General features: G+C 41.9%; 1 protein-coding gene and 1 long non-coding RNA gene across 11 annotated transcripts in view; one reads left to right on the forward strand and one right to left on the reverse strand.

The window, feature by feature from the left end:
- Positions 1-7,421, forward strand: part of LOC309665584 — a 60,982-nt gene extending 53,561 nt beyond the window's left edge. The window contains exon 2 of the long non-coding RNA XR_014266542.1: positions 4,964-7,421. This is a non-coding gene — a long non-coding RNA (uncharacterized lncRNA). The remainder of the gene's footprint in view (positions 1-4,963) is intronic.
- ELMO1 (engulfment and cell motility 1) overlaps positions 1-20,426 on the reverse strand; it is a 555,096-nt gene that overhangs the window by 60,925 nt on the left and 473,745 nt on the right. The gene's annotated exons all lie outside the window — the stretch shown is intronic.

Consider the following 20,426-nt stretch of genomic DNA (forward strand, 5'->3'; position numbering starts at 1 on the left):
AATAACTAAACCAGGATACCTAGTGCCTACCTGGCTTTGCATTTTTCTTCTTATCCTGTCTCCTGTGTAACTTTGGGCTCATCCTCTCATCTCTGCATTTTCTCCCACAAAGTGGATTTGGGCATCCTTGTAACTTTTGAATTGAGCTTTTTGGATGGGCTAGTGAAAAAATGCCCTCTAAAAAGGGGTTTATTTATCTTTTGGAAATAAATATTCCTAAAGTCTCGGGCCAGGAGTTGCCAATGGAACTTCAGAGATGCTTTCTGTCAGTAATAGGGAGAGAAGGTCCGTTCTGGAAAGGATAAAATAAGGTGCTGTGCCCAGTTTTGGGATACCGCTAAAAGGCCAGCATTCTAATCAGCACTGAGACATTTTCTCTATAACTTCAAGATCAATGTAACTCTTCCTTATTGTCCCACCTAAAGGACAGAAAGAGGCAAAGAGGAGAAATCTTGAGTAAAGAAATGGATGTCAAACCAACATGGTACAACAGGTGAATGAAATGAGAAGGAAAAATAAGGTACAAAGGCAAGAAAAACACTACCCTTAAAACTTTGTGTGTGTGTGTGTGTGTGTGTGTAAAGTTCATTTGGTAAAGAAAACGTAAAGCTATAGACGCTTGTTCTTTGGCATAAGATCTTCAAAAGGAACATCTCAAGATACTTACTGATACAAGTGCCTTTTGTCTGAAGGTGTGGCTGGGAAGCAGGTAGGCTCCATAAGCAAGTTTATAAATGGTGAGACCCGAAGCACAGAAAAATGACGCAGTTGTACAAGTATTATACATCAGTAACATGCCTTACACTGAATCCGGGGTGCCTACCAAGAAACGACACCCCAAGGCTTTTTTTTTTTTTTTTTACCGCAGAACCTGCCTCTTCCCTAGTTAAGACAACCAAAAGTCATACGGATGTTTCTAAATGACTCCCCCTCTCTCAAGAGCACACGTCCTGTGCTCCCATCGGCCAAGTTCCAGCTATTTGTCTTTGGCTAACTGGGTTTCTAAGATGGCTCTGAGAATGGCTCACTCTGGGCACATCATTAATCAGTGCCAAACTAAACAGGCTATAGCCCCAGCTAAGAGTACGGTGGTTGGCTCATCACCCCAACACATAATGAACAAACGTGAGTGATGACTAATGGGTAAACACCATGCAGAGAACGCGAGTCACCTCAATGAGTCTTGCTTTAGACGTTACACCTAGGAAGGCTGTCTGACAGATATTGATATCCCAATTGTTTCAGACATATAGTAATTTTCCAATGAGGTGAAGCTTGCTGGCTTTTATTTAAAGTGTTAAATTGTAAGAAGGTTAAAATTTGGGTCGTTTATCGAGTATAGCCAGCGACTTGTGTGACACTGGATAAATGGATCTGAGCTGTAATAATTCCCATCCAGTAAAGGAAACTTAAGAGTGGCTTTGTCAGTAGTTTGTTAAAAAGGACATTAGAAGGTCTTGAATTATAAGAAAAGGTGCCCCATGGAAAGTCATCCTATAAAGGTAGCAAATTTAATTATCTCTAATGTTAATGCTACCAGGGATTGAGGAAATCACAGGAGAAAGATAGGAGCCAGTTGCTGAGCCAGATCCAAAGGGATTTATTTTTGAAATTGTCATAATATTAATGATAGTTAAAGCTGGTAAGGGACAAGCCCTAAGTATGTTCTAGGGTATGTACTGACCCACAAGGGGCAGGGCAAAATACATAAATGAAGTTGAGAGAAAACTGGAACACTGAGCAGTAACTAAATGAGTATATTCTGTCTCACTTTATTATTTTGATATATTACCTAAGGTCCTTTAGCAATATAGAGTGGCGATATCATGAGTTTTACAAACAAGGAGATCTTCGGTAATTTGCTTATCATCTCTGAGTCTTAATTTGTAAATTAAGTTAGAAAAGCCTAATTAAGCCTAAACACAGGTAGGAGCATTCAGTTAGAAAGTGTAAACGAAAGTATCTAAAATCATCCCTGACACACAGTATGTACTCAATAAATGCTAGTTTCCCCTTTGTTTTTCTTCATACTTACGGCATGTATCACTTCTACCTTCCATTAAAGCTTATTTTGTACATTTTGTTAAGCTGTCAAAGTTTCTCAATTTCAAGATTTGTCCAAGTATATATGCCCACAGCACCGTGAAGCCCAGTCAGGAGGGGTGCGACAAGTGCTCACAGAAAAATGGCTGAAAAGACTCAACCCATCAGATAAGGGGCACCGCAGCATGCATATGATGAGCTCCTGGGTTCGATACCTCTATTAATGCAACGATCACACTGTATGTAATTGATAAATCTACATTTGCCTCTTTCGTTAGACTGGAAACCCTCAAGGGAGACCTAGTCCACAAGAAGTACTCAATAAATATTAGGTGACAGAATCCTTTAATGCACCTTTGTACCTGTTTGGGGGACTCTGTTGATCTGAAGGACTATTTAGTGCATTAGAGGAGAGGAATGCCAACATTCCTCAGCATGAGAACAAAATGCGTGAAAAAGTTTATTGCACATGAACGTGCATGGAGCTTGTAGAAAAAGAGTTAAAATATGGAGATGAAAGCTGTGGGATGTTTACATTCTTGCGAAACCAAAAGTGAGTTGAGCGGAAGATGAAGCGAGGTTGTCCTCACAACAGGATCCTCACCTTATGAGGATAATGAATTGGGACAAGAAAGACCACATTTGCATCAATAAATAGTAAGAGTCTGAGCAACTCGTGTCCTATTAGCTCCGCCTTGGGGTAAAGTCTGGGGAGGAGTTTATGACACAGGCAAAGAATGGGGTCATGAGAAAAGATCTAAGTAGTATACAGAAGAGTTCAAATGAGCCTGTGTGCTCTAGTTTCTAGGTATTGTAATTGCTTTCTGATCTCCCACTGACTTGTGTTGATAATAAACCATGTGGTTGCAACTGGACTCCTCCAGTCATAGAGCAATAGTAGAAGATCCTTGACAGTCAATCAATATGGGACTTGGCTGCTCTGAGATTTATATGGAGTTTTAAAGCTCCAAGTCCCATTGAAAGCAAGTAGCATTAACTTGGAGCTCTTCAAACTACCTGAAATTTTATGTCATGTTTTATGAACGCATGCATGTGTGCTTTTCCACCCCCAGGGAATCCGTTGCTGTCATCAGATTTATCAAGTTGGTCATGATGAAGCCCAAAAGAATCACTGATTTAAAGAGAGTAGCATGAGAAAAAAAAAATGCAAACCAGAGCAAAAGCTGTATGTCTAGCTTTGAGATACAAACTGATTTCTGTGTCTGTAAAACATTGTCTTAGAAGTGTCCCATAAACACCTCTCACGCATTTCTAAAACTCAACTTATTATCTTCCTCTTAAAGCTGTCCTGCCTGGAGCCTGCCCTATACGGATTTATGGAGTCCTCCTTCAGACCAAAAATAATGGAGTCATCTGAGACGCCTTTCTCTTCCTTAACCTCCGTGTCCAATCCTCAAGTTGTGACCCCACCCCCTCCATGTTTCTCAGCTCTGCCCTTTTCCTTTCACTCCTACTTTCTCTGCCTGTTGAGGCTCCACATCCCTCATCTGGACTACTTCAGAAGCCTCCTAACTTACCTCCCTCACTCCATGTTCAACTCCTCCCATCCCTTCTCTACAGTGTTATGAACTCAACACAAATCTGACCATTTGGACCCAAGTGCTCAGCAGCATAAAAGCTAAACTTTTTGATGTCAGCAAAGATGTCCTCCATCACAGGGCCTCTGCCTATATCTTGCCTATTTCTCAAGTTCAGACACTGCCTTCTAGAAACACCAAGTTACTGGTGATTTCCTCGTTCTTCTATGTTGATGTCTCTTTTTGAAATCCTCCCTCTTTAGCAGGCTAACTGCTCATCCTTCGCGCAAGAAGTCTTGTCACCCATCACAGCCTGGATCTCATTGTATTAAAAGGCTTAGTTCAAGTGAACATCCCCTCTACTTCCCACCATATTGTTATATTCTCTGGGCAAGGACACTTCCTATTAACTGTGTTAGCCTCAACACCTAGAATATTGCCTAGCCTCCTGAGAATCCATGGTGTGCTCATTTTCTTCTGGTTGGGGGATCCTGAAAGCATCATGGCTGCTCTGAAGGCTTGGCCAACAGAACCAGCCGTAGGAAACCATCTCGAAGGCAAAACAGTTCACAAATAAAGGCTCTACTTCTGACATGGAGAATATCAAACCCTGCTTAATTCCATGAGTACTGCCCCTCTGATACTGTCCTGCGTGTCAGCCAGCTGAAGGACAATTCAGTCTTACCTCAATTTTTTATATGCACCAGCTTCTCCCAAAGTATAATATTATATTATTTCTTCATCAACACAGCATTGTTTGTGGCAAAAGAAGCTAATGACTTGCACATGCTAGGTCTAGGTGACTCTGCTCAATCTCCTTATGCGTACATTTGTTTTTCAAAACGAAGGCTCTTTTATAAAGTTTAAGGCTCCTTGCATCTGAATTTACTTATGTGAAATAGGGATGATAAAACCTACCCCATAGAGTAATTAAGGTAAAACAGACGATACATCTGAAAGCACTTCATAAAGTGTAAGGTGTTATGCAAACATACATTCTTGCTCTCCATCATTTTAGAATGATCAGAAACATATGAGTAAACTGCCTCCTGGTATAAAATGCGAGAACCCAGAAGCACAAGTTGTGAATATCAGACAGCTTCCATTTAACAGAGCAAAGTTTCATTGAAAGACTGGCCCCAGTAATAAAAGATTAAATAAACCTAGTTCTGGTAATTGTTCTGTCTTGCTCAGGACACTAGTCATAATATATGCATATTTGAAATAAAACTACTCAACAACGTTATTCAATATATTTATTCTTTTATTTAAGAAAGAGGTGGGGAAAAGGGTGATTGTGTACTTTGAGGGATTCTGGTCAGAAGAGTGAAAACAAAGATAACCAAAGCTGATACCACATTTGGCCCCTGTTTGTGTCCCAGACGTACACCCTCTGAGAAGAGAGAAGAACCTTTCAATCATGCAAACCTCCTCAGCTTGCAGCCCAGAAAGAATTCATGAATGAAGAGAGAAAGCCAAGTCGAATCAACAACTTGGAGAACCAGAAGGCTGGACTGCTGTTTTCCAATCTTCCTATCTGAGGCAAGACCAAAAATAGCATGGGCTTGTGTTGGAAACCCAGGAAATCAAAGCAGAAAAGATGCTAACAGCTGAGTCATGGCAAGTGACCTCATCAACAAGGAGGCTGAAAGTAGCTATAAATGACAGATGATGCGGCTTGATCCAAAAGCAGGAGGTAAAGACCAGAGGGAGGGAGAGGACCAAGGCATTGACGTGATGCCCAGCATGAGACAGAATGACTCATGAAAAACTTCCTTCCAAATATAACTGCTTAAATGAAGTTCAAGGGGGCTGATTTTTAAAAGATGCAATGTTTATGTGGAGGTATCCTTATGCAGTGGGAAGAGCCCTGGTTTTGGAGCTGGAAAGCTCTGGGCTTCAAGCTTTTCCACTTAACCTGACATGGTTCACTTTCAACACCTTTAAAATGGATATAATAATACCTCCCTCCCAGAGTGGCTGTAAGATTAAATGAAATGAGGCACCTAGCATGGTGACTAGACCAGAGCAGGTGTTCAAGAAATGTGTGGAGTCTCTCTTTCTTTCCCCAGCAGACAAGAAGCTTAGTGTAGCCAATTCTTGTGATGTTACTTTCTTCTCTAAGCTTTCCCAGTTATAACATCTTTGCACAAACAGAGAGATTAGATATCATCTAGTTCTACCTTCGACCCAAGCCGGTGATAATCTCTACTGTCTCTTGGCATATGGCCCTGCAGCCCGCCTGCTAGAACAGGTGCTGCAAGATGGAGCTTTTAATTGTGAGAAAATTGTGCTGCAGCTGTTGAAATATGCCTACCTCACAAAGAAATAATGTCAGTGTTTTTCAAAATGTAAAGCACTATATAAATGGAACATGAGCAGAGAGGTGAAAATATATCAGTTTATATTAAGTAGTCTAGTTTCCTAAGGCAGTGCTTCTCCCCCACCCTCCCTTTATCAGTAGAATCCCTTTTCAAATAGATCTTACATATCATCCAATACACACAACAAATAAAGGCAAAGCTTGACTGGGTTAAATTGGAGGAAAGGGCCTGTGTTCAGGGTCCTTCCAGTCTGCAACTCCCTCCCCCATTTCTCTTATATTATGAGACACTTGAGCTGTACCCCAGGGCTCCTTGGAAAAAGACAGCTTGAAATCCCCAGCTTTAAGGAGAGACAGAGCTCTGATATCAGCCTTGTACTTTCCTAGAAAAGGCAGAGACATCACAGAGAAAGGACTGGTTTACAGTGTTATTTGAGCGAAATAGCTCAATTTGAGTCCAAGTAGTAATTAGCTTAATGAAGGCCAAAGCTGTAATTATGACCAGCCTGGTTGTAATGCAATTTGAGACACTTTGGAAGAATTTCAGGGCAGGAAGGAAAATTTAGTGAGATCTGAGGCATACAAGCTGCAGACTGGAATTTTTGAGACATCTCTGAGTGAAACTCACAGGATGTTTTTAGTGCAAATACTACTTGATTGGCTTAAAAGTGTTGTGAACACCATGATCTCATTTATTAACAGCTAAGTATTAATAGTTTCAAATCACACTAACTGATACTGTGAGCTTGGGTATCAAGACTGTGATCCCATTTCCTTACCTACAAAAATAGGAATCAAATCCTTATTTTGGGTGGGAAAGTACTTCATAAGAAAGATCCTAAAATCATTAACCATAAGATGAAAAACTGTTGGATTTACCTACATTAAATAGTAAGGATATTTAAAAAAAATTGGTAAGTTATCAGACAAATAACTAACTGGGAGTTAATTATTGCAGCAGCCAGAGCTGACAAAGGATTAATACCTAGAATATAAAAAGAAATAGAAAAGTGGATAAAGGACATAAAAATTCAATTCTTAGAAGGAAAAATCCAAACAGGTAAGAAGCACATGAAAAGAAGCTCAAATTCACCAGTGACCCAAGGTATGGAAATTAAAACAACAATGACATGTGCTCTCAGCCATTGGAATGACCAAATGTCCACACCAAATGTTGGAAGGGATGTAGGGGGGTGAGAACACTTATGTGCTCTTTCCATTTAGGAAACCAGTCTGAAACTAACATGCATATATCATATGACTGTGGGACCCAACTCGTGGGTACGCATCCCGGAAATAATTCTCCCACAGGTCCCCAAGGGTTACAAATGAGGATGTTTGTTGAAGAATTTTTTGTGACAGTGGGGATCGGGAGGTAGCATGGGTGTATATCAACTGGAAGGACAGAAATAAAATGGAGTGAAATGCAGACAATGAAATACTATGAAAATGTTGGGAGTCTACACGGTAACAGGGATCTACCTGAAAATGTAATGTTAAGTAAAAACTAAGAAACATTCTTACTTTTTATATTTGTATTACAGATTTATCATTTATCAAAATAACAATATACACACACACACAAATAATAAGATATATTTTATAAGGACACACGTATATTTGAGTTCCAGCATATTTAGGTAGTTCTCTGTTGGGGAGGGGAAGGGGTTTAGGAGCAAGGGTGAAGAGGAACAATAACAAAATAAAAGGAAAGTCTTACATGGACTTATGGTGATAAGGTATGGACCGAGGAGTATGTATAACTCAGATCTGAGGGCCGATTCTTCAAATGTTGGTGAGTTCTTGTGAAGATTAAGTGAAATCTATAAAACAAATTTCCTGGCAATATCGGAGGTGCTCAACATCACTTTGCTTCCCCCATGACTCTTAGGAAATATAAGAGGAATGGAGTTTTCTTTCCTTCGTTTCTCTAATAATTTAATCGATGAAAATAAATGAATCTCAAGAAAACAAGGTACCAAGAGTAGGACTCAGATATGGGTGTAGAAGATTGGTTCTCAAACCTGGGTGCATATCAGAATCACCCAGAGGATTTACAGAAAATACAGATAACCAGGCTCCACTGCCACATCCCCCAGAACAAAAGGGACCATCATCTCTACACAGGGGAGGCCATGGGGACCAGGGCTGGGGTCCGAAGAGTAGAATTTGAAAAGCATTGCCGTCGTGCCTGTCTGTCCACTGTGATCTCTGCCACTCATGTTCTTTGGATCATTGCTTTTAAAACCTTCAACAGCTTTTGCTAAATAAAGCAGCACTGAATTGCTCAAAAAGAAATGTATTTCAAAATATATGACTAGTGTATACAGTATGGCACTCCATCTGCTCTTCCAAAATACTTGAGTTTTAGAAAATAATGTGTAGATAGGTCTAGAAATTGCTTCCTCCCACAAAACAAAGTAGACTCGCTTTAGGGGGTATGGGAAAATATTTTTTCTTTTGGTTTATCCATAGATAAAACCTTATCTGTAAGAGCAAGCTAACATGCCTTCATTCATTCAGTCCTTCAGTCAACACCTGAGGATGGTTCAACTAACTCCAAGAAGTTAGGCATCTGTAATAAAAATAACTTACACAAACTGAGCGACTTTCCTTCTCTTAGCTCAATATTCAAGCAAGTAAATGTGCATCTTGGGCTGGAAGATCCTAGAAGGCAGAGAATGCAGCTCTCTCTGTTGGGTGTCACTGTGTGTTCATGGACTCCAGCATTTGGTTAATACTGACTAGGACAGTCATTCTTTTGTATGATTCTTTTCTTTCCCACAGCATTTAGTACCATGCAGTCTCTGCCTTTTCCAGTGCTGTTCAGATGCTGGCTGGAGACCTTAAGACTATCCCTGATAAATTCCTGAACCACTCTCTCTTGCCAGTGAGGGAGGCTTGGACTGGCTCAACAGAAGCAGCATTTAGTAAAATAGGAAGAATAAGGGCTTTGGAGTCAGGTAACTCTGGGTTTGAAACTCGGCTCTGTCATCTACTGACTGAGTCTCAGTCTCTTCATCTGCGAAATGGGATAATGACATCAACTTTGCTGGGTTGCTGTGAGCATCACATAGTGAATGTACAGTGCCTGGAACAGAGTGGACCTGGAAAATATGGAAGTGAGGCTGCTGCAAGTGTATTGCTACAAATTCAGGATCTAGTCCTCTTGTGTGAGCTCTGGCCCCCAGTGCTCACAGAACCCTAGTTCACATCTCTATGCTCTGTGATTCGTGCTGGGCTCATGTGGAAGAGTTTCTTCAGTCCAAAGCTCTCATGAAATGGAGCCCTTCCTGAACCCCAATACCATCTTAGCTGCAACTGGAACAACCCATCTGGCCATTTCCAGCCCTCTTTCCCTAGAGGCCTAGCCTCTGTCATCCCCAAATCGCTAGCCAATGGAACTGAGATCTTAGATTCTGTGGACCATTCAGAGCTATACTGTGTCACTACTGGGAACTCTCCATGGGGTGCCAAAAGCCCCCCACCCTCTTTGGACACCGCAGTAATCTAATCAGGATGCTTGGTTCTTCCCTCTGGGCATTCTAGCCCGGGCTAATAAATGTCTAATAGCTTTCTCCTCCATGGGCCAGCCTTAGACTCCATCCTGTTGCCTGGCCTCTAAGACCCAGATCTCGCCCCTTCTCCTCTGTGTAATATGCCCATTGGCCGAGCCATTCAAGAGCCAACACAGGGCTCCGGACCTACTCAAAAAAATATTTGTTGAACATAAGAGTCAGTGATTTCATGAAAATGAATGATGGAGCAAATGAAGTGCGTCATTCCTCATTTCCAGATGAGATTTGGATTGACTGGGTAGCTGGTCTGTTGCCCAGTGCAGGCAACCGTCACGTGGCACTGCTTCTGGAGACGCTGACCTCATGGAACTCCTAAGGGCTCATGTTTTCCCATTCTGTTGATTTGTGGATATTTAAAACAACTGCCACAACGTCCAAAACTAAAAACAATGTTCCTTAAAACTGAATCATAATACAGTGTTCACTTTAAATCCTAAAACATAATCTCTCACCCAATATATTAATTTATATATCTACATAATGAAATTTATGCATATATTTTAATGACTATCAATAGAGCATTATGATTTTATGCATAAAAGGTTTTTTAAAATTTGGCATAAACATATGCATATTAGGGCTTCCCTGGTGGCGCAGTGGTTAAGAATCTGCCTGCCAATGCAGGGGACACGGGTTCGATCCCTGGTCCGGGAAGATCCCACATGCTGCGGAGCAACTAAGCCCGTGTGCCACAACTACTGAGCCTGTGCTCTAGAGCCCATGAGCCACAACTACTGAGCCCGCATGCCACAACTACTGAAGCCCGCACACCTAGAGCCCATGCTCCGCAACAAGAGAAACCACCGCAATGAGAAGCCCACGCACCGCAATGAAGAGTAGCCCCCGCTCGCTGCAACTAGAGAAAGCCTGTGCGCAGCAACGAAGACCCAACTCAACCAAAAAATAACTAACTAGCTAAACAAATAAATAAAGTTAAAAAAAATATGCATATTAAATCACTCTCCACAACGGTAATTTATGAACAGAATTTCAGGTTGTTTTCTGCCATTTAACTTTTTTGTTGTTAGATTGACTATCTTGTCTCTCTTGAACTGTCACCTCTTTTGATAAGTCCTTTCTGACTCCACTACAAGTCACTCTATTCTCTGTTCACCCAAAGTTCTTTTTATAGGCCTCTATGAGCACATTTAGGTGATCAATTTCCATGTCCTTGAGAAGCAGTGCTGCCTTGTGGTTAGGGGCTGGACTACTGGACCAGACCTGCCTTTAGAACTTGGCTCTGCCACTTAGTAGCTATGTGGCTTTATCAAGTTACTTAACCTCTCTTAGCCTCTTAACCTCTCTTAGCCTCAGTTACTTCAACTGTAAAGTGGGGATAATAATGGTACTCTACTTTAAAATAATAATAATAATAATAGTTGTTGTTGTTGCTGTTATTGTTATTACTATTATTACTACTACTCCCTTCCCACCTAGTCTGTGACCTCCCTGACAGCTGATGAGGGTCTGTTTCTCGCACTTGGCTCGAGTCAAGTATAATCATTGGTATACCATAGGCATTCAATAACTATCAAACGAGTTCTCTAAAATCCCTTATTTTCAACACAGAAAAGTTCCCAAAATGTTCTTCAATGGAGCAAGGGTCCAGATAAGATTCTGTTTTAATCTGTTTGAGCTATTATAACAAAATACCGTGAACTGGGTAGCATATAGCCAACAATAGAAATTTATTTCTCACAGTTCTGGAGGCTGGGAGTTTAAGATCAGGGTGTCAGCATGCTGTGTGGGGACGCTTTTCCTGGTCCATAGCTGGCATCTTTTCATCGTGCCCTCATATGGTAGAAGGGGCTACAGACCTCTGTGGGGCCTCTTTTATAAGAACGCTAATCCCATTCATGAGGGCTCTGCCCCCATGACCTGAGCACCACCTTCCAAAGGCCCCTTTCCTAATACTATCATCTATGGGGGTTTGGGTTTCAACATACTAATTTTGGGGAGATACAAGTATTGGACCATAGCGGATTCACTGCAAAAATCCCCATATTTACGGTAGTCATTTATCTTTCAAGGTTGTATATCTCTTGAAAAAGTCCTCTGAAGAAGGATCACATTGACTCTAGGGCATTTGCTGGGCTTTAGCTATGAGAAAGTGCACAGGTAAGGTCTCTTTAAAGAGTGGTAGGACTTCTCTGCATGGGCCAGATCTCCTTCCCTTTCTTAATGGAACTTTCCCCACTCTCCATCAAACACTTGGAATTCTCTATATTTGCTCCTTGCTAATTGCTCTTTTCCTGTTTGAATGAGGCAAATTTCAGGGAAACAAAGTAGGGTATCTATTTAGAGTAAAGCGGTTAAAAGTTCCAATAGTAATAAGTAGGTGGTAGGTGTCCAATTGTCCAACTGAAGCAATTTAACGTAAGAGAGGATGTTAGTTGAATGATCTATTCTTGAAAGCAAAGCTACTGATTCATTAGTTATTTTACTATGAATACATTTTCTCTCAACCTCCAAATTCACAGACGCTCATGAACTTCTATTTATTATTTTACTTCATATCCTTAAAAAAAAATTTTTTTTTTTTTTTTTTTTTTTTTACCATTTTTCCCTTTTAAAGTCAGATATCACACACTGAAGAAGAAACAACAGATAATTGAGTTTCTTTTATCAGCCTCCTCCACCAGGCACTTTAAGAGACATTTTATTTATTCCTGGCTTTTGGGAAAATTTCAGCCTACAGATTATTTGTCATTTTTCTCATTTTGGTCAATTTGTCATTATAATTAGTTTTATTCTTGGATTCTGGGATCTTTTCCTTCTGAAAATTAAGAAACCTTCCCAAACATGACAGAGAAAGAAAAGAAAAGGAAAACAAGGAAGACAAAGAAAAATATGAAAACCTCCATCTTACAAATGACTCTGGCTTAACAATTAACTTGCTTCTGCTGGGAAGGTGTCAAGGGGCAATGGGTGGCCGAGTTCCAGGCGACAGCACACGCTTCCGTTGTGGATGCTGCCCTTGGCTCTCGGCAGGAATCAAGGTCTCAAAACCTCCATTTCACATTTGTCTTTCATGATAGCTTTTTAAAAAAATGGCTGAGGGTTAGCTTAAATCTTCATCTTAACGACGTGTTTCCTATGGAAAGTGCTCACGGAGCTTCTCAATGTACCTTCCATCTTTCTTAAGGGTGATAATAAGTAAGAAGAACCACAATTAAAGCGGTCAGAGAAGATGAATGAGAAGAGGATGTAATCAAGACGGGCACCCCACAGGCATCCAAGGCTTTCACTTTCACAACCCTCTGTGCAGTCTGTCTGGGCTTCCCTACACGCTCTCCCTCCTTCCATCAGGCTTTCCCCATTCCCAGCACACGATTATGAGAACATGTTTTTCGGGCAGTGGAAACATTAGATAATGATCTCACTAGACTGTGAACCCCCTGGTGGTGGAACTATACCTTTTTCTTTTCTACATCCCCTAGATGCCAATTAATTAATTAATGAAAATAGAGAGAGATTATTCAAACTCCCAGAATAGAATGCAACTTTGAGAACTAATGGGTTCGTTAACCTAACAATGGGTGAAATTTCTTCTGAATTTGGACTCATATCTTGCAGGGAAGTCTTCTATGTCAGTATTACATCCTCAGGTAGAATAGCAAAGGTAAAGAGGAAACTTAGTTTCAGTTTAGAGAAAACAATCCCCATGATGCCACAGCAACTGAAAATCACAGAAGAAGGGGAACCATGACAAAAACCCGGTGATGGTTGGATTTGCAGCAGCAGCGGACCTGGTCTATGGGCTTAGATTTGGCTAGGCTTTCCAAAGAGGAAGAGGTTGGGTGGGGACCTTGGAATTTTCAAGGCACCTTCTGGAATTTAGAACTTCAGTGAATGCATTTTTTTAAAAAAAAAACTCTTCTCAAGAACAGCAAATTCTAAATAACTTTTTTTGGGACGGGGATCATGCATTAGTTCATTCGATTACGTTCAGGGGGTGTCTACTTTGTTGTCAGTATTGGAAACTGAGAAAGGAACATAAATAAGTGCAATATATCATGAGAAGAACCATAATATACCATAGGTTATTAGGCAGAGAGGCAGCACCAAAGATAAGACCTTTTGAGTTAGGTCAAGAATGATGCGTAGGAATTTCCCAGGTAGAAGCGAAAAGAGGAGGGACATTCCTGGAAAAGGTATGAAAAAGCCTGGCATGTTTGGGAAACTGAAAATAGTTCTGTATAGCTGGAACACAGACAATGAGGGAACTGACCAGAGGAAAGACTGGCGATGAAGTTTCTGTAGGCAAATCCCAGAAGCCTTCTGTTCCAGGCCAAGGAGGATGGATTCCTCCTGCAGGAACCAAAGCCTCTAAACAAAGAGTGAGATGGCCTTCTGAGCTGTGTATTAGAACAATTGTTCATCTAAATTCTACCTGTTCCAGTTAGGTTTCACTTCTAATACTAAATTTAGATCTTAACTAAACATGTAGATCTCAGACAGTTGTCCAACAGCCCTGATCTTGACTTCATGGTTTAGCTCATCTTTCCTAGGAGAAATGTTCTTCTTTCTTCTTTGGAGGTATGTTGGATCTGGGAACAAGAAGCTTGCAAGTCCATGGGCTGGAACCTGTGGCCACTCAGTATGAATCACCACCACCTTATATGTAGGTGCTTTGGGGTGAGAGTAAAAGAAATCTAAGCTGTACCAAACAAACAAACAAAAACAAAACAAATCAAAAAAAAAAAAAAACCCAAAACAAAAACCCAGAACCACAGAGATCTCAGGACAAATATGTCCTCTTGGCGCTGCCTTAAAAAAAACACACGTAAACAAAACCAAATGGAAACACTGAGTGGAAATGTGTTTTCTCCTGCTGAAGCAGCACATTTGGCAAACTTTTCCTTAAAGAACATGTATTTGGTAAATACAATGCAAATATTTCATGACAAGAACAGTGTGCATTAAACTTACTGCATATTATGGGGGATAAGAGGAGGGTGGAAAGCATTTCGTCTTGGAGGCGATCAGACAATGGAGGGGGAATGGTGCCCCCGCAGGGTGGAGAAGTGGATACAAAGTAGGCACAGGGGAGACCAGTGGTCTGGGGAATAGCTGATCAGTGAAGAAAAACTGAAGGCAGGGGCCATGGGAAAGGTTGTGTTTTCCAGGCAGTGGTCTCAACTTGGGATAATTTCGCCCCCCACAGAACATTTGGTAATGTTTGGCCACCCCAGCTGGAGGTGGGGAGGTGCTACTGGCATCTATGGTGCCGAGCCCAGGGATGCTGCTACACATCTTACAATGCTCAGGACAGCCCCCCAACAAAGAATTATCCAGCCCCAAATGTCAACAGCACTGAGGCTGAGGAACCCTTGGCACCTTACAAAGTTTCCTGCCTGTACCCATCCTTGGCTGTACTTTCCATGGCTTCATTTGAAGACAACTGCCAGTAGATTTTTTTAAAAAACACTGTAATGTCTAAAAATAAAATCATTTTTATACTTCAAGGAACAAACAGAGCGATCATTTTTTTCATGACGACTCTCTCAGTAAGAGCAACCCTGCCTTCTATACATAGCTCCCAGCCTCTCGGATACTCCCTGTGCAGGGCCTTGCAGGGTCTCTCTGGGCTAGCTGCTGCTGCAGCAAAAGATAAGACCTTAAATTATAAAAGGATGCTATTCCTGGCAGGTAATGGCCAGAAATTTCCAGGAAAAGCGTTCTCCCTTATGCCCAGCATCCCTCCCACCCCATCATTCAATCCCTAGCATTTGGTCCCTGTATTGCCCCCTACTCATTTCAATTTTCTTGGCCCCAATTCCAGGCCTGAAAGCCCAGCAAGCTTTTTTGCCTTTTCTTTTCACATTGCCCCAACCCCTCTGACTCTGATTGCAAAGACAGGCCAGAAAATGAATTTTCTAACAAGCCATTTTTTAAAAGGCAAAAGGTCCATGTGCCATTAAGAATTTGGAGCCCGGCCTGGCTATTACCTCCGACAAATCACCTCCTTGTAATTTTCTTCCAACAAATGTCTACGAGGGCTGCCAGGCTGCAGCAGAAATTGATTTAATGACAGTCTCTGGAAAATTAAACACTCTGAGCCATGGTGATGGATGCATCTCCCTCCCAGCGCCCTCCCCGCCCCCCCCCCACCCCACCGCAGCATCTTTTCCAACCCAGACCCAGCAGCCACATGGAGGACCAAATATGGATGAACGCCCCGGGCCAGAGGACTCAATCTCGATTTTATGTGCGTTCTGTTCCTTCCCATTTCTCTCTGAGTCCCCTTCATCTTCATTCCTCCATCACCAGAACCCAGCTCAGTACTGGGTTGCCTACAACTGTGGGGTAATATTTTTACCTTCCTGCCCTCTTTTTCCTGACCGAGTTACATAAGGAAGATCCCGGCTGCCCAAGGCAAGGAGGCTGAGGGAGGGAAAAGCTCTGAATTCGTGACCGACAGAGACTCTGTCCTCATTTCTACCTTGCTGTGTACGTCTCAGCACAATTCACTGTTGTCAGGACAATGGAAGACTGTCCCACGGGAGGGCAGGGCTAAGACTCACGCGGGTCCCCTTGTTTTACAAAAGAACTAGGCTTGGCCCTGGAGTGACTGGCTCAAGGTCACGCATTCTGTGAGTGGCGAGATTAGGCCCCAAGTCCCACTGGACTCCTGTCTCTGAAGAGTATGGTGGGCAATTTTTCCTTTTGTCTCACATGTGGCAGGGTTAGGGTAAGTTTTCTCATGGGTCCCCAGAGTCCCATGGGGGAAACAACCCACTCAAACCAGCATTGTTAACTTCAGGTCTTTCTTTGCCTTTTTAGCTTTGGGCTTCACTCAGAATTGTACTTAAATCTCACATGATTAAACCTTCCCCTCTCCTCCTTCTCGCCTTACTGTGAAGAAGGAGAGGATGGAAAGAAACCCAGCAGTCAGTGCCTTGTTCTTACTCTACCAAAGGCTGCATTCATGTGTGCTTTCAATATGGAGGGGCAAGTGGGAACCATATGCTCTGCCATTGGTAATCGGTACTTTTATTTCACACACTAATTTCTGAAGCCGGAGGTTGTCCTTCAATGTTTCTAAACTATTATGTTCAAGTTCCTATTTGCCTCTCATGATTTGTAGTTTTCTATATATCTAATGCAATGGAATCCCATAATTCATTGTGTTTCCTGCTTTTTAAATTAATTTTGTCCTAATTCCACACATGCTGGAGAAGAAGAAATCCCTGTAACTTATTTTGAAGCAAACAACAAACAATTAGGCCTGAAGAGATTGGTCCCTATAAAGTTGTCTGTAGGTGCTTAGATGCCCAGTCTTTTAGTTTCAAAAATTATAATAACAATAATACTGCCACTTAGAGAGCACTTACCATGTACTAGGCATAGTTCTAAATGTCTTATATGGTTTAATTCATTTAATTGTGTCAACAACCCTAGGAGGTAGATACTATTATGATCCCCATTTTACAGATGAGGAAACTGAGGCAACTTGCTGAGGGCCACACAGATAATGAGTGGCAGAGTAGGGATTTGAACCCAGACTATCTGGCTCCAGACTCCTTAATCACGAGGCTATCCTGCCTCAAGAGATGCTCCTTGGCAACAAGTTTAATGGCCAAGGAAAAATACAAAGGATATATTGGAAATCTATAAGCAACTAGCAAATTCAAGATTCTTTGCTTAACTTAGTGTTTCCTCAGACTTGTTGGATCGCAGAACACTGCTACCTATTATACCTGCTTACAAAATCTCGAACATGTATTCCGTGGGATGTAATTTAGAATATGCTGCTCAGCAACAATCCCATGTACAGGAAACCTTGTTTAAATTAGTGCTAGTAAAGTTCCAGAGTCTTCCTAGGCTGATTCTCACACTAACACCAAGGGGGGAGCTATAATAACCTTCCCTTGAGAGAAGTCATTATTAACTATCCACAGTATGGCTTCATTATGCTTCTTGCTGTTGAAGAGCCATGCAGATATCCTAATTAACCTACTGATTTCCCTGGATTCACTCCACCATTTTTGTCAGAGTATCCAGAAAAGCGTAAAAGGTACACTCTGTTTTCTATCAAACCAAAAAATGGCGGGACCAGGACTTGGGAAAGACCAAGGAGTGATTGAGACATTTCATGTGTCTCTGTTCCCCATTTCTTCCTCAACTCCCCTTGACACAATGGAAAGTGCTGCTCTCATTTTCCCTTTGAGTGGATTTTCGCTTCCAGTTTAAAGAAGCTGAGTGATTCCTGCCAGATGAGGCTGGTGAATAGCACGTTCAGGCCCTCACCACCTTTGGCAACCAAAACCCACGTCCCAGCCAACGGGAGAGAAGAGAACTACGGGCCATGCTGATGGACATGGCATCCTTGGAATATGGCTCCAAGCTCACGTCCGGGGCAGCTGCTGCTGTTGCTTTTTTGAAAACTCAATTTCCATTTTACACCTGTGAGGGGGACCCACAGCTAATAAGATTCACTCAAAACAGTTCAAATCACCAGCTGTAAACCTCAGCAGACAGCTGTAATTTGGGAGTTTCCAGGTGGTTTCTGAGCTCTAAGAGGGATGCAGCGTGATGTATGGGCACGTGCATGGACACACGTCAGGCAGAGCTCGAGCCAAATTCTAAATCCACCACTCTTTAGTTGTGCAACTTTGTGTAAGCTGAGCACAAACTTTCTCATGTGTATCTTGGAAATGTAATTTTGCAAATTCCTTTTTGGTATGGTTTGAGTAAAGGCTAGAGTTGCCTTTTCTTGCTCCCAGGACCAAAACCCCCTAGCACAGTACCAGACACAGAGCAGTAAATATTCAGTGAATGAATGAAGTCTATGTTTATGAGCACCCAGTCATCCCCCCAGTGTAGCTGGGTGTTCTGCTTCTCTCTTTCATCTGCAGTCTACTACATCTCATTGTTGACCGGGATTACACAAAGCTCGAAGCTGGAGTAGCAGATTTGGAAGCTTACAGTACACAGGTAGCCTAGAACTACCCACAGTGGTATCACATTCAGTCCTACTTTTGGGAGACAGTACCTAACTGTTTTATTTTTTTGCAAAACACATGCCCCTTCCTCCCATCCAATGAGTATAACTCTAGAAATCAAACTTGAAGGAACTAGTTCATACCAGAGTATGAATGATTGATAGAGGCCCACAGGCTATGTACATATTTAAAGGAATTGGTTACTTCTTAGGACTGTCATTTCAATTACTGTAATAGGTTCAAGGGGGAGAGATTTTGGGGTTCAAATGCAGAAAATAGGTGACTGGCTCTCATCTCTTCTGGGAAGCCAGACTTAAAAATTCAATATGAATAAACCATAACAATCAACTTCTGATTATTCAGAAATCCAAACTTCATCTCCTAGTGCTTTATCATTTTCCTTGGGTGTTGGTAAATCTCTGAAATCTCAAAAGGCAAATGAGGGAAAAGAAGGTTCAGAAGTTTTATTTTTTGCCACTTGTTAAGCTCCTTTGGTTCAAGTGAGGCTTCAAGATTAACTTCAGGATTCATAAATGTGTCTTTCCTCTGCCCCAGAAAACAAAAAGCTGGCTGTCTCTTGCCACCTGCACTTCTTTCCAAGAATAGGGTTATTTTAAGACATTCTGACTCTCCCCTTACTTTCTATCCTGCAGACTCCAGGGCTTTGACAATAATGCTTACCCTTCTCCATCCAATCAATAGGACTTTAAGCAAATCATTCCGTGTAACCAGTCAAAAAGAACCATCCGTATAAATCAGGTGCAGAAGGCAATTCCAACAGCATCAGTGACACATAAGCAGCATTCTGTATTTGAAAAGTTGAGTCTCTGATAAGAACGGTGAATTTTGCTTTTTTTTTAAACCCCGATCCAGGAAGCACTGACAACAAAAGCAGCAGGGCAGTGACACCCTGCAACCAAAAGATGATGTCGACATCTATTTCAGGCCCTGCTTGGTTCCCACTGCCTGGTTAATAACACTTGCCTCTAGAGTCGGCCAACCATCCCCCATCCCTATTCCCAGTCCTGGCTGTAAATACTAACTGTGGTCTAAAAATGCTGCAGCCAATCATCCCACCCATCAGGCTGCTTGGAGAGGCCCCAGGGAATCAGACAACCCCTGCTGAGCAGCCTCTTCCTGCTAGAGTGAATGTGAAAGAGAGCTTTTCTGAATGGCGAGAATGTACATTCTATACATCTGACACATACAGAGCTGCCCAGTGTGTGTGTGCGCTTGTGCACGTGCACAAATGTAGACCATGCACTAGAAGAACAGGAGTGACACACAGCAGTGGCAACATAGCCACTCCAGCCACTGGCGACCAGCACTCATGGGACACTTTTTCTGGCCAGCCATTGAGCTGAGTGCCGTACCTGCCCTAGTGGTGGAGATGTTATCCTCCTCACATTACCAAGAAAGGGCAATTGAGACAGTTAAGAGCTTTACTCAAGGTTGCACGGCTAGTAAGTAGCAGACTGGGAACCAAACAGAAGATGCACAAGACACTAAAGCCCATACTCTTTACAGCTGCCTTGGAGGACTGACCTCAGTGTGGGTAGCTGCAGACTGGGGTGTGGACTCACTTCCCAGTGTCCAAGGCCAGCCATATTGCTGAGCTTTGCCCTCCCCTCCTGTGTGGATGGAAGAGCAGATGCTGCTATCTCCTTTTTGTTTTTTTTTGTTCTTTTTTTATAGAACAGGAAGACAAAAAATTTTTAATTATTGATTTAAATTCAGTATATTAGACATTACATCATAGGTTAAGGAACTAAATGTTCCAATTAAAGCACAAAGGTGGTCAGGCTAAATTTTTTTTAAGTATATGCTGTTTATAAGAGATACGTAAAACACTCAATATAATTAACCAGATAAACATAATAAAGGAGAAAATCGTAAGATTAGTTGATAAATGCAGAAAACTGCCATCTCCTTTTAATTTGCTAGGATCACTTCTCCTGTGCAGCCTCCTGCCTCCCATATCTGAGTTTTCTGAAAG

This window comes from Balaenoptera physalus, assembly GCF_965194825.1.
Source record: "Balaenoptera physalus genome assembly, chromosome: 8".
In the NCBI taxonomy this organism is placed as follows: Eukaryota; Metazoa; Chordata; class Mammalia; order Artiodactyla; family Balaenopteridae; genus Balaenoptera; species Balaenoptera physalus.